General features: G+C 46.1%; 1 protein-coding gene across 1 annotated transcript in view; it reads right to left on the reverse strand.

Moving 5' to 3' along the window:
* The window catches only part of UHRF1BP1L (UHRF1 binding protein 1 like), a 79,382-nt gene that overhangs the window by 57,350 nt on the left and 8,647 nt on the right, over positions 1–13,385 (reverse strand). The gene's annotated exons all lie outside the window — the stretch shown is intronic.

Below are 13,385 nucleotides of genomic sequence, written 5' to 3' on the forward strand. Positions count from 1 at the left end.
GGGGGGGCGGGGTTGATGGAGGTGAGGTCCAGGCCAGGTATAGGTAACTGGGATCAAAAGGTGGGGCCATGAATAGCATGGCAGTGCTTGGCTGCATTATTCCTGTGAGTTGATAGAGGTGGTGGAGGGGAACAAACTGCCTTTCTTTCTCATCTGACTGGAAATAAAAACGCGATTGGGGCAGGTTTTCGATCAACTGCTTCTTCAGCCAGCAGCAGGCAAAGTCAAGTGCCTCCCATAGACATGGCACCTCACCTGATACAGCTAACATCTTATGTCTATAGCTATTACTTTTTTAAGTTAAATATGACATTTTGCATACATATATTAGATATTTACCACTTCCAGCCAGCAGGCGCTGCCTGTTCACTTCAACCCCTTCTCACCACATGTATTACTACACTGTGAACAGACTAATTTGATCTCCTGCTATTCAGGTCTATTCACAACACATAGCTTAATAAGACAGCAGAGAAAAATGACCCCCCAGCAGATACGAATCCGTAAGGTTTTTTTTAAAAGGTGGTGCTCGTCTTTCTGATCAGAAAGCCCAGCATGTCTTTTTAACACTGTGACATAGAAACATTTGTAAAAATAAAGATTTATTCAATCTACAGCAAAAGGATATGAAACAGCATTCAATCTTGTGAACATTAAAAATTAGGGCTGGGAAAATTAACGATTAATTAGCCGATTAATCGTTAAAATTTTTGATCGATTAAAATGATTGTGATCAGTAATGAAAACACTCACCTCTCCGCCGGCTTCCGGGTCTTCCGGGAGTCCCGTCGGAGATCCGGTGACAGACGTCACTGGACTCCTCCCCCCTACCCCAAGTGGCTCCGTCGGCTAATGAAGGGAAGGGGGAGGAGTCCGGTGACGTCGATGTCCGTGACGTCACCAGATCTCCTCCCCCCTTCCCTTTCGTTAGCCGATAGAGCCACTTGGGCCGGTGATCTGTCGACACTTTTCGGTTTCGTTACAACTAAGAGGTTTGCCAAAGAAACTTGTTCTGCACGAGTGCCAGCCAAGGCATTGGCCTATACACATACAGCACAGCAATGAAGTAATAAAATGAACTAGGATCACACTAATCCAGCACGTTATTATTCTGAGTTGCCCCACTCAAGCGGCGGCCATATTGAGTGGGGCACCTCAGATTAATAACGTGCTGGATTAGTGTTATCCTAGTTCATTTAAATTACTTCATTGCTGCATGTGTATACGCCAATGTAGTTGGATCTGTATGTGCGTTATAATTAATCGAAATTAATCGATTAAAAAAAAATTCAATTAATCGAACACGAATTTTTTTTATCAGTACCAGCCCTATTAAAATTACTAAACCATTTAAATTCCTCTTCTGGTTAAGATAGTCAAACATGAAAACACCTGTCTATACAATACTTGTAAAGAGCCATAATGAAAGGCCTACATGGGGGAAAAATGCAAATGACCACAGGAGAGAATTTTCCAAGTATCCATTATGCATGCCTTCTTTTCTTTAACTCCAGCAAAAACCTTATTTCTCCTCTTCAGCTTTAAAGGAGAACTATGAGGCGAGTGAAAATCACTCAGCCTCATAGTTGTAGCCGACCTGTGACAATGAAACTGTCACACGTCGGCTCAATAGATTGGGAAGTGAGCGAACACATAACGTCGCTCGCTCACTTCTCGATCATGTCCCTGCAGAGAGCCGTGACTGTCACTCCCGGCTCCCTGCAGTGATTTCCCGCTCCGCTCCTCCAGCGCTGACTGGCGGAACAGACGGGGGAGGGTACAGCTGGCTCTGCCTCTAGATAGACAGAGCCAGCTGTCAATCCCGCAGCTTGGCGGATCTCGACATCGATGTCGGGATCCGCTCCGGCTGCGGCGTCTCAGTATACCGCAAGCTGTAGCTCGCGGTATACTGAGCTTACGGTGACGGGAGGACGCTAGTTTGTGTCTATCTTCTTTGGTCCGGAACACACTGGAACCCATGTAAACGTATCAAAAATGCATGCAAACGCACTGGACTGCACTTAAAAGCCCATTTTAAAAAGGAGAACTATGGGGTCAGGGCTTTTCCCCATAGTTCTCCTTAGGGTAACGGGAGGACACAAACTAGCGTCCTCCCGCCACCGTAAGCTCAGTATACCGCGAGCTACAGCTCGCGATATACTGAGACGCCGCAGCCGGAGCGGATCCCGACATCGATGTCAAGATCCGCCAAGCTGCGTGGGTGACAGCACCCCGGCATGTGTTCGCTCACCTCCCGATCTACTGAGCCGACCTTTAACAGTCTCATTGTCACAAGTCGGCTAGAACTATGAGGTGAGTGAAAAGCACTCACCTCATAGTTCTCCTTTAAGCTAAAAAAAATGCAACTAAATGGGGGGGAAAGCACACCACACTGCATTCACAGATCTGCTCCAGATCTGGTTCGGACATGGTGTGAACATAGCCTAAGGGAAAAATCTCCTTTAAACATACAGATAGCAGAAATTAACACCCTGGCATAGTCTGTGAAGGTTCTCATTCATCCAGGTCATGGTATATCTGTAAAAAATAAAAGTCAAGGCAACTGGATTTAAAGACATTTCCCTGGTCATCCAACCAGCTTTCTCAATTCAGAATGACTTGTGAATGACAAGTCATTCTGAATTGAGAATGCTGGTTGGATGACCAGTGAAACGTCTTCATAAAATATACAGCAAGTCCAGTTGCCTTGACTTATTTTTTACAAATATACCCTGGCATAGGTTCTACCCCTTTCCTATGCTATCCAAAATTTTAAAATGATTTTGGATGCAGTTCCACTTTAAGGCCAGGTTCACACCATTTTTTGGACCAGATCTGGAATGTGGTGCATTGTGTTTCCATGTGTTCCAGACTAGAGAAAATGGGACAAGCAGTATTTTTTTTGTCTGGTCCGGAACGGACTGCGCTGGTGTGAACAGAGACCAGAAATACCTCAGGGATACATTGGGATGCTTTTTTTGTCCGGGAACAAACTGTTCTGGTCTGGACATGATCTGGATGTGGTGTGAACAAGCCCCAAACTATCCTATGAGTAACAATATTAAAGTCACATATGATTAGCACAGTTCATAACAGGAAACAAGCCGGCAATTAAAATAAAGAAGGGAGGAGGTAAATCCCAGATTTGTCCTAAAATTACATGACTAGTCCATCATCCTAATTAGAGGACTTGTGTTTATAGGACAATCAGCAAATAGAATGCATTAATATTAATGTCTGGTGTCCCTTCCAGCGTCATTATAACAGGTGGAGGTGAGAATGAACAGCAAATGGAAGACACTAAAGCTGGAAGTGCATGTTTTCTTGTTCTCAGCATCTCTGCTGGTAATCAGGTCATGTGTAATATAGTATCAGTAGCCCAATGACCATCAGGATGGAAAATCTGTCATGTGATCAGTTCGTTCCCCTTCCTTCACTCACCTAAACATCAAACTACTGAGGCTGCTGGAGTGATCAGGCACAGATGACCATCTTCAGCACCATGTCTCCAGTCTGCAACCAAACCAATGGCGTGTCCACGGTCTCTGACCATCACTATGTGCAAAGCAGGACAAATCCCAGGAGCCGGGTAGCCAATGCTCCTTAAAACTCTGACAGTTGCAACCTAACTTTTCAGGATTTCTTAGATGTTGTCAATGGAGCCGACTCATGAAAAATCTTGCTGTCTCCCGGATTGGTCTGACTGGCTCCTGAATTCCATTTAAATGTGTCCACCCCTGATCTATAGTCTCTACCAGTCTTTTCTTGCATTACATATACTGAATATTATGTGTGGCCTTTTGGCGATGTCAGAGGTGGCATACCCGTGGCACTTTATACCCGTGGTTCTCAACTGGTGGGTCGCGACCCCATGTTCCCTGCCTTCCACTGCACTAGGTGAGAGGCTCCTCAGCCTCCCCCATAGCGTGGCACTGTCAGTTCTCATGTTGAGTAGCCATTCAAAATATGCTGCCTGGCGTCAAGTGTCAGCTTGAGGTGGGGTGGGCTGGTGGTATGGCCGTGAGGGAGCTCCATGCATGCATTGCTTACAGCTCCCTTGCGTGACCGGAGTGACTTCACATTCTGGCTCCTGGCACCTCTACAGGGAGTGCAAGGGAGCTGTACAAGCAATGCACATTTGGATGGAGCTCTGTCACAGCACAGCAGCTCATACTGAACACCTAAAAAAAAATGTGGAATGTGTAGGTGTGTGCGAGAATGTCTGAGTGTGCAAGATTGTGTCTGTCAGCGTTTTAATAGCAAACTACCACACAATCGCACCTACTGTTTATTCTGATGCCGTGCGACTTGGGTGGCGACTTAATGAGCAAGGACAAATGTGGGTCCTGAGGTTATACCGGTTGAGAACCACTGCTCTATACCACATAGGTTGACAACCACCGATTTAGAGACTCAGCCATTCAAAATGACCCCCCACTCCAGGCATTTTATATGCGTTTGTATAATCCGAAGTTATCCGGTTGGATGTCAGTGGAACCCATTTTATACACACCAATTTTTCGTCTCCCTGTAACAAAGCAAGATGGCAAAAATATCCAACTGCTAAATTATGAACACATACTATTCTTCAGAAAATTTGTTGCAACCCTGCAATCACCCATCCCACACAAACTATTCTGTGTTCTCCATTGCTTCCAATGCCTCTTTTGTGACAAAGCAAGCACTGTAAAACTGGCCAAATAAACTTGCATGCTTTCATAACTCGGGCCTGCACGTTTACACTATATTGCCAGAAGTATTGGGACGCCTGCCTTTACACGCACACTTTGATGGCATTCCAGTCTTAGTGCGTAGGGTTCAATGTTGGGTTGACCCACCCTTTGCAGCCATAACAGCTTCAACTCTTCTGGGAAGACTGTCTACAAGGTTCAGGAGTGTTTGACCATTCTTCCAATAGCGCATTTGTGAGGTCAGGTACTGATGTTGGACGAGAAGGCCTGGCTCGCAGTCTCCGGTCTAATTCATCCCAAAGGTGTTCGATCGGGTTGAGGTCAGGACTCTGTGCAGGCCAGTCAAGTTCCTCCACCCCAAACTCGCTCATCCATGTCTTTATGGACCTTGTTTTGTGCACTGGTGCGCAGTCATGTTGGAACAGGAAGGGGCCATCCCCAAACTGTTCCCACAAAGTTGGGAGCATGAAATTGTCCAAAATGTCTTAGTATGCTGATGTCTTAAGAGTTCCCTTCACAGGAACTAAGGGGCCAAGCCCAACCCCTGAAAAACAACTTCACACCATAATCCCCCCTCCACCAAACTTTACACTCGGCACAATGCAGTCAGGCAAGTACCGTTCTCCTGGCAACCGCCAAACCCAGACACGTCCATTGGATTGCCAGACAGAGAAGTGTGATTCGTCACTCCAAAGAACACGTCTCCATTTCTCTAGAGTCCAGTGGCGGTGTGCTTTACACCTCTGCATCCGACGCTTTGCATTGCACTTGGTGATGTAAGGCTTAGATGCAGCTGCTCGGCGATGGCAACACATTCCATGAAGCTCTCTACGCACTGTTGTTGTGCCAATCTGAAGGCCACACGAAGTTTGGAGGTCTGTAGCTATTGGCTCTGCAGACAGTTGGCGACTTCTGCGCACTGTGCACTTCAGCATGCGCTGACCCCGCTCTGTCATTTTACGTGACCTACCAGTTTGTGGCTGAGTTGCTGTTGTTCCCAGTTTCTTCCAATTTGTTATAATACCAATAACAGGTGACTGTGGAATATTTAGTAGCAAGGAAATGTCACGGATGGACTTATTGCACAGGTGGCAACCTATCACGGTACCACGCTTGAATTCATTGAGCTAAAGCTGGCCATACACCTTACAATTATCTGCAGATTTTCTGTGGTCAGATGGAAAAGGTGCACCAGATTCCTCCATCTACACTTAACTATGTGGATGGAGTAATCCCCACCTGGGCCAATCTGTTGCACTTTTTCCATCTGACCACAGAAAATCTGCAGATAATTGTAAGGTGTATGTGTACCTTAAGGCCTGGTTCACACCTGGGCGTTTTACAGCGCGTAGGAACGCGCTGCAAAACGCCCTACGCCCAAAGAAGTTAAGGAGCTTCTTTGGGGCGTATTTGGCGCGCGTATCCATTAGGATACAGCCGGATAGCCCTCGGAAACGCGCGTTTGTCGCACGTTTCTTTTACCGCAGATCACGGTAAAAACGCGCGGCAAACGCGCCTATTCCGTACACCTAAAGGTGCCCATACACCATACGATTATCGGACGATTTTCGTATGCGATCGACTTTTCGTCCGATAATCGTAAGGTGAATGGGCACCTTTAGTGTGAACCCAGCCAAAAGGTGCCCATACACCTTACGACCATCGCAAGACTTTTGTCTTGCGATGGTCGTAAGGTGTATGGGCACCTTTAGTGTGAACCCAGCCAAAAGGTGCCCATACACCTTACGACCATCGCAAGACTTTTGTCTTGCGATGGTCGTAAGGTGTATGGGCACCTTTAGTGTGAACCCAGCCAAAAGGTGCCCATACACCTTACGACCATCGCAAGACTTTTGTCTTGCGATGGTCGTAAGGTGTATGGGCACCTTTAGTGTGAACCCAGCCAAAAGGTGCCCATACACCTTACGACCATCGCAAGACTTTTGTCTTGCGATGCTCGTATGCTTATTGAAAGCTCGTACAATCTGCCCACCTTGGACGGGCAGATCGTACTTGCGATCATCGAAAGCCTGCCCCGCCGAGGGGCGGGCTTCCGATGACCGCAATGCAGAACGGGCAGTGTTGCCGCGTGCGCACACCGGCCCGTTCCACAACTATCGAACGAGCAGGCTAGAAACCCGCCGACAATCGTACGATTCTCGGCTGGTTTTCGAGCATGCTGGTTCGACAAAAGACGTGCGACCGTACAGTAGAAACGGTCGCACGTCTTCGTTCACACTGCTCGATTCTCGTACGATCGCGGGATTTCCCGCGATTCTCGTACGAGAATCGAGCAGTGTATGGGCCCCTTAAGAGCGACCCATTCTTTCACAAATGTTTGTAGAAGCAATCTGCATGCCTAGTTGCTTCATTTTATACACCTGTGGCCATGAAGGTGATTGGAACACCTGAATCCAATGATTGGGAGGGGCGTCCCAATACTTTTGGCAATGTAGTGTATGTCTGGAATTGTGTGGAGAATTAATGAGGAACTCCAGTTATTTCAAAATGTACCCCTGCAGTGGGGCTACCCCCAGTGTAACTGCTTCTTCTAGGGGCAAGAATACAGAAGATATCATCACCTGATTCTCGGTCCTGTGGCAGTCAGCACTCACTTGTCTCATCTTCCTCTCTGGCTGTGGTATGTCCCTTGGCATCCTCAAATCTAAAGTAAGTGAATGGGCCTGCACAGGACGTGATGATGTCAGCAGTCCTAAGACTGCCGAAGTCCAGGGGTGAAGAGACTGTGAGGAACAGTCTAGCAGCAAGTTGGGCCAGAGATCAGGTGAGTATATCTTATATTTGAGCCCTGAGAACAAAAAGGAGCGCTTAACCCTTGCACAGAAGGGTTGATTTTTTTAGATTCCTGGAGTTCTTCTTTAACAGCATTTTTCTGGCATTCAGCATGGTACCTGTCAGCACACACAAGCGGCTGCACGTTCAGTGCTGCTTGCTGGTGTGAACGGGCCCTTAGGCCTGGTTCACACCTAGGCGTATTGCATATGCGCTAATAAAAACGCGCGACAAACGCGCGTTTCCGAGGGCTACTTGGCTGTATCCCAATGGAAACGCGCAACAAAAACGGACCAAAGTAGTACATGTACCTTTTCAGGCGTGGGCCGTTTTGTAGCGCGTTAGGGACGGGCTGAAATACGCCAAGGTGTGAACCAGACCCATTGAATACAATGGGATTTAGATGTTTGAGCGTTTTGTAGAGCGTTCGTCGATGCTTCTCAATAAAATGCATACAGTACATGTACACACAGCCTTGGTGGTTGAAATCCAAGAAGCTGCATCAGGCTGGCATTTTAGCAGAACCCACCTGCATGCTCGGGCCTTGCTCAAACACCACTGATTTTGTCACAAAGTTCTAAAAGCCTTGGATCAGGTAAAACGGATCTGTAATTCCCCGGGTCCCCTTGGTATTCATATTAGGATATGTAAGTAATACAGCGCTAAACGAGGAAAGACAATTGGCAATATCTTGTGCTCCATTTATAGCTTGTAAAATGATCTTACAGAGTTGGAAATCAGATACCCCCCAGAGAGTGGAAAGCCCAGGTGAATAATACCCTGCGCCCTTGCAAATTGAACTTCCGGCATAGAGGGGGATGCCTGGAAGTTGAATGAACAATGGGGCTTGTGGCTGAATACAGCAGGCATGGCCATATTCTGCATTGATCAAAGAAGAAGCGTTATGTTAGCGAGATATATTTGGATATTCTGTAACACTCAGGAACATCCCTGCTTATTACGTCCACTCGAATGTAAGTCAGCTTTGCTGTCTATGTAACAATTTATTTTTCCAGAGATGTTAACCCTGTGATTAAAGCAAACCCACGTTTTACAAATGCAGGACAAAGCAACAGGTTCTCTTTGATGCCCTCCCTCCCCAGCAGTACATACTCGCCTTTCCTTCACTATGTTCAGACGTCAGGAGCAGCAAAGGACCCAGGAGATCAACACTCCCAGAAATGTTGGATTCCCAGTGGAATGTAGCAGAAGATTTCTCAGGATCAGAGCACTGTTAAGTTGCATAGTCAGCAAGAATAGTGAGCATTGCTTTTAGTCATTTGTGCACAGGAAAAGTTTAGAACGGTGATAGGTTTGTTTTAAAGAGACACGGTCAACTTGACGATGCAGAGCAAAGTGACAGGGCCTCTACAAAGGTCACCCCAGACCCCCTTTAAACCTTATCCTACCTGCGTTTCCTCCACACTCAGAACTGAAATGACTGGTGATGGCTACTTGGGGGAAAGGTAATGTCACTCCCCACTCCTGTGATGGTTCTCAGGCCTAGGCAATGGCTGCTAGACCCCTCACATGCTCCTCCATAACTGGAAATGGCAGGTTTTGTGGACAGCGGAGAAGAAGGAGGAACAATGAGGGAGCGCTAGTAAGAGGAGTATGAGGGGGGGCCATCAATTTGCAGTGCGTGGGAAAGGTAAAAGGGCCAGTACATTGCACTCATGAACAAGAATGGAACATATGACATACTCCGTTTTTTCTAAGTAATATAAATTCAAGTTAAAAGGAGAACTATGAGGCGAGTGATTTTCACTCAACCTCATAATTCGAGCCGACGTGTGACAATGAAACTGTGAACACATACCGTCGCTCGCTCACTTCTCGATCCTGTCCCTGCAGAGAGAAGCAGGATTCAAAACAAGGTAAAATCTCCATTAGATTTACCTGCAACTACGGTATACAGTGCAAGTTGTCCATATATTTAGAATAGATTATTTAGGCAAGACCTCACACTATATCGTTGAAAGAAATCTGTACATAGATTAAACTATGAGACTGGAAAATGTGTGGCCAGCTTCAAAGATGGTCCCTTGCTTTATCCTCCTACCTTTTACATAAGCTGCAGAAAGCAGAACAAGAAGCCGTTCCAGATCAGAGATGTGCGGGGTCACTGCAACCTGTCAACAGCTTACTCTGCACAGAGGTGTATACTGAAACAGGACCTCAACAGAGCAACCAGTCACACAGATTTAGCATGGTTTAGAAAAGGTAGGTCAGGGATTGGTCATTGGGTTGAAGAGGCAGAGGTAAGTGACTGTGACCTCTGCTTTAAGTCAGGGCTGGACAAATCCCCAGAGCCAGGTTACCAAAATTTGAGGATTTTTCTAGTTGTTAATGGAGCAGTCTCCTAAAAAGTTCTGCTGGCTCCTGGATTAGACAGACTGGATCCTGAATTCCATAGTAATGTATGCACCCCTGGCTTTAAAGTACACCTGGCAAACCTTAGTGGCAAACATCTAGCGTTGTCTGTGCATTATTTTATCTTCCAAAGCATCCTGAACCCAGGAGATGTGCGTTCCTCTAATGCAGGGCTGAACAAAAGCCCAGGAGGCAGGTAGCCAATGCTCTTTAACCCCTTCATGACTGAGGCCTTTTTTTCATTTTTTGTACCCATGTTATATTCCACATTTTAGGCCTGAAAATTACTTAAAACCTCCCAACATTATATATTTTCTGAATGCCAAGACCCTATAGAATAAAATGGTGGTAGTTGCAAATGTTTATGTTGTGCAATATTAGCGCAACTCCTTATGTATGTTCAGGCACCCAATCCCCCCCCCCTGCAACACCCCGACCCTCTAGAGCAAGGGCAAGCATCGATGTCGGGATCCGCTCCTGCTGCGGCGTCTCAGTATACCGCGAGCTGTAGTTTGTGTCCTCCCGTTACCCTAAGGAGAACTATGGGGAAAAGCCCTGACCCCATAGTTCTCCTTTAAAATAAAGATTGGCAAAAAAAAAAATGCAACGCAACAGAGGTCAATGGAGGTTGAAACTGCAAGTCAACGGACCTCCGTTGACTTACATTTTCGATCCAATTTTGGTGTGAACGGACCCTAAGGCTGGGTCCACACCTGAGCATATCGAATATGCACGTTTGCCGCGCGTTTTTACGGTAAAAAACGCGCGACGAACGCGCATTTCAGAGGGCTGTCGGCTATATCCTAATAGATACGCGCGGCAAATATGCTCCAAAGAAGCTCCTGTACTTCCTTGGGCATAGGGCGTTTTGCAGCGCGTTTTGCAGCGCGTTCCTACGCGCTGTAAAACACCCGGGTGGGAACCATGCCCATAGGCAATCATTGGTTTTCACATGTTAAGCGTTTTATAGCGCGTAGGAACGCACTGTAAAACGCCCAGGTGTGAACCAGGCCTTAATGTGGCCTTGAAATCATCGCACCACAAAGCGTACATGCTGTTCATTATACGCAGCGGTAGAGAAGACTGTTAAGGTAAGTGGCGGCCATCTTGGTCAAAGTAGGGCTTTGCTTCCTCATGTCAAATCCTCTAACAAAGGGGAACAGTGAGCAGCACAATAATGACATTGAATTATCTCCTGATACTAGTAGTCAGAGGCAGCAATGTCTTAGATCAGTGGTTCTCAACCTGTGTAACCTCAGGACCCACATTTGTTCTTGGTCATTAAGTTGCGACCCAAGTCGCACTGCAATGGAATGCATTGCATTAGAGTACCACGTGTTCCAGTGTGGGGGCATAACTACTGTGGGAGGGAGGTGCTTTTGGGGTACCATTCAAATAATTGGCAATACAACACACCTTCCACACCAGAATCCACAGTAGGTGCAATTGTGAGGTACAGTGCGCTAATCACATGCTACTTAGTGATTAATGCACTGTACTAGTGTGAACGGGCCCTCAAAAACACTGACAGAAGCACACACAACCACAGACAAAATCCTATACACTCACACATTGCAAAAATTTTTAAGGTCCACCCAGTCTCCCTACCTGAACTGGAGTGGGTCCTCAGCCTGGGGTCCAGTGTGGGCTGCTGTGGTGTGACAGAGCTCCATCCATATGTGCATTGCTTGTACAGCTCCCTTGCACTCCCTGTAGAGGTGCCAGGAGCCAGAATGTGAAGTCACCATGGCACCTCTATAGGACATGTGAGGGAGCTGTAAGCAATGCACCTATGGATGGAGCTCCCTCACGGCCGTAGCCCCATCCCACCCCACCTCAAGCTGACACTTGCATATTTTGAATGGCTGCTTGGCACGAGACCTGATAGTGCCGCACTAGGGGCACTATCAAGCGCGGGAGAGCCTAGGCACCCTCACATAACAGGAAGCACGATGATATGATATTTTTCAAGAGGATTTTAAAGACAAAAAGGTACATTTTCAGGGTATAATTAACATTTTTAGTTGTTCCCTATAACACGGCAAATCTTAATTTCTTGAATTGAAGTGCACTTCATTGCCAAAAATAAATAAATAGCATTTTAAAATGATTTGACTTTAGCAATCTGCATAGAACATTCTCCTGCGATAAACACATGGATTACCCCACAGGCAAACAAACAAAAGTAAACCGGTCCCACAGACAGAAATCAAGAGATGACTTGAACTACCAACAACATAATTTCACTGCCTCACATTACTCTATTAAATCCGTCAGAGAGCTAGAATTACCACAGAGCCCCATCTCAGCAAAATGATTTGGGTGACAAAGAATCGCTCTACGACTCCAAACAAATCCTTTATTTACTGTCGTGTTTTTATTACCGCTGTCATTTTTACGTCTCCTTCTCTGAAAGCGAAATCTACTTTACTGCATTCTTGAGAACAGAAAACGCAAGTAGCATAACAAATCCCGGCTATCTTTCATCGTCCTCATTCTGCAGAAATATTTACAGATCTGGCAGATAATACCATAAGCAACAATACAATCTGCCCCGATCCAACTTCCCATAACTGTGCGCCTCAATTTTTTACCTAACCGTTTGTCATTTACAGATTGATACTTAAAATAGATGTAAACCTGATCACTAAAATCTCATACAAATTTGAACGTGTCCTTTCAAAACGTCATTTTTATTCATTTTACATCAGCAACTTTTTTTTTAAATAACTGGCGAGCCAGCCAAAGGGGTTCTTGTTCAGGCATTTAAGATTCTAGGGTGACAACGCTCTTTCCCGGTTTTCCCAATTGTGCCTCTGTGTTGTCACTCTGTCACACAGGCTTTTAAAGCAGAATACAAGTGGCTATTTCAGCACACATTACACAGACATGGTCAACTGTTGTCACCATTAGAGCTTGTTCACACCAAATGTGGACCAGATCTGCATGAGTTTCTGCACACGCAGTGCAGTGTGTTTTGCCGCTTTAGTAAAAAAAAAAACTTTTTTAGCCTAAAATGGGCTTTCAGTGTGTCCCAGGACGTTTGCATGCGTTTTTGATGCATTTGCATGTGTTTCAGAGCAGAAAAAAATAGGGCTTGCTGCAGTTTTTTTTACATGCTCTGGAAGTGAACGCTCTGGTGTGAACTAGGGCCCAAAATACCATTGGAATACATTGGACGCAGTTTTGATCCGGTCTGTAACTGCTCTGCTCCTGGAACGCGCTTGGTTTAAACTAGCCCTTAAGAAACCAACTCTGAGAAATGCCATGCATCAAAACTTGGAGCAATGGGAAGCAGCGTGCGAGGGCACATAGCTCCTGCTCTCCACAAACTTACATGAGCTGCCTGCACACTTCCTTCCACAGCTCCGGGCGCAACAACAAAAACGTCCCTTTATGCTGTGCAAGGCAACACTCCCTCTGTGAGGTTTTTATTGTCACCAGTGTCCCTGTTTGGTATCTGTGAGGCTTTTATTGTCACCAGTGTCACTGTTTCCTATCCTAGTAGACAGAATATTAGGGGGGGGG

The sequence above is a fragment of the Nanorana parkeri genome, unplaced genomic scaffold (assembly GCF_000935625.1).
Source record: "Nanorana parkeri isolate BGI_ZX_2015 unplaced genomic scaffold, ASM93562v1 scaffold14, whole genome shotgun sequence".
Classification (NCBI taxonomy): Eukaryota; Metazoa; Chordata; class Amphibia; order Anura; family Dicroglossidae; genus Nanorana; species Nanorana parkeri.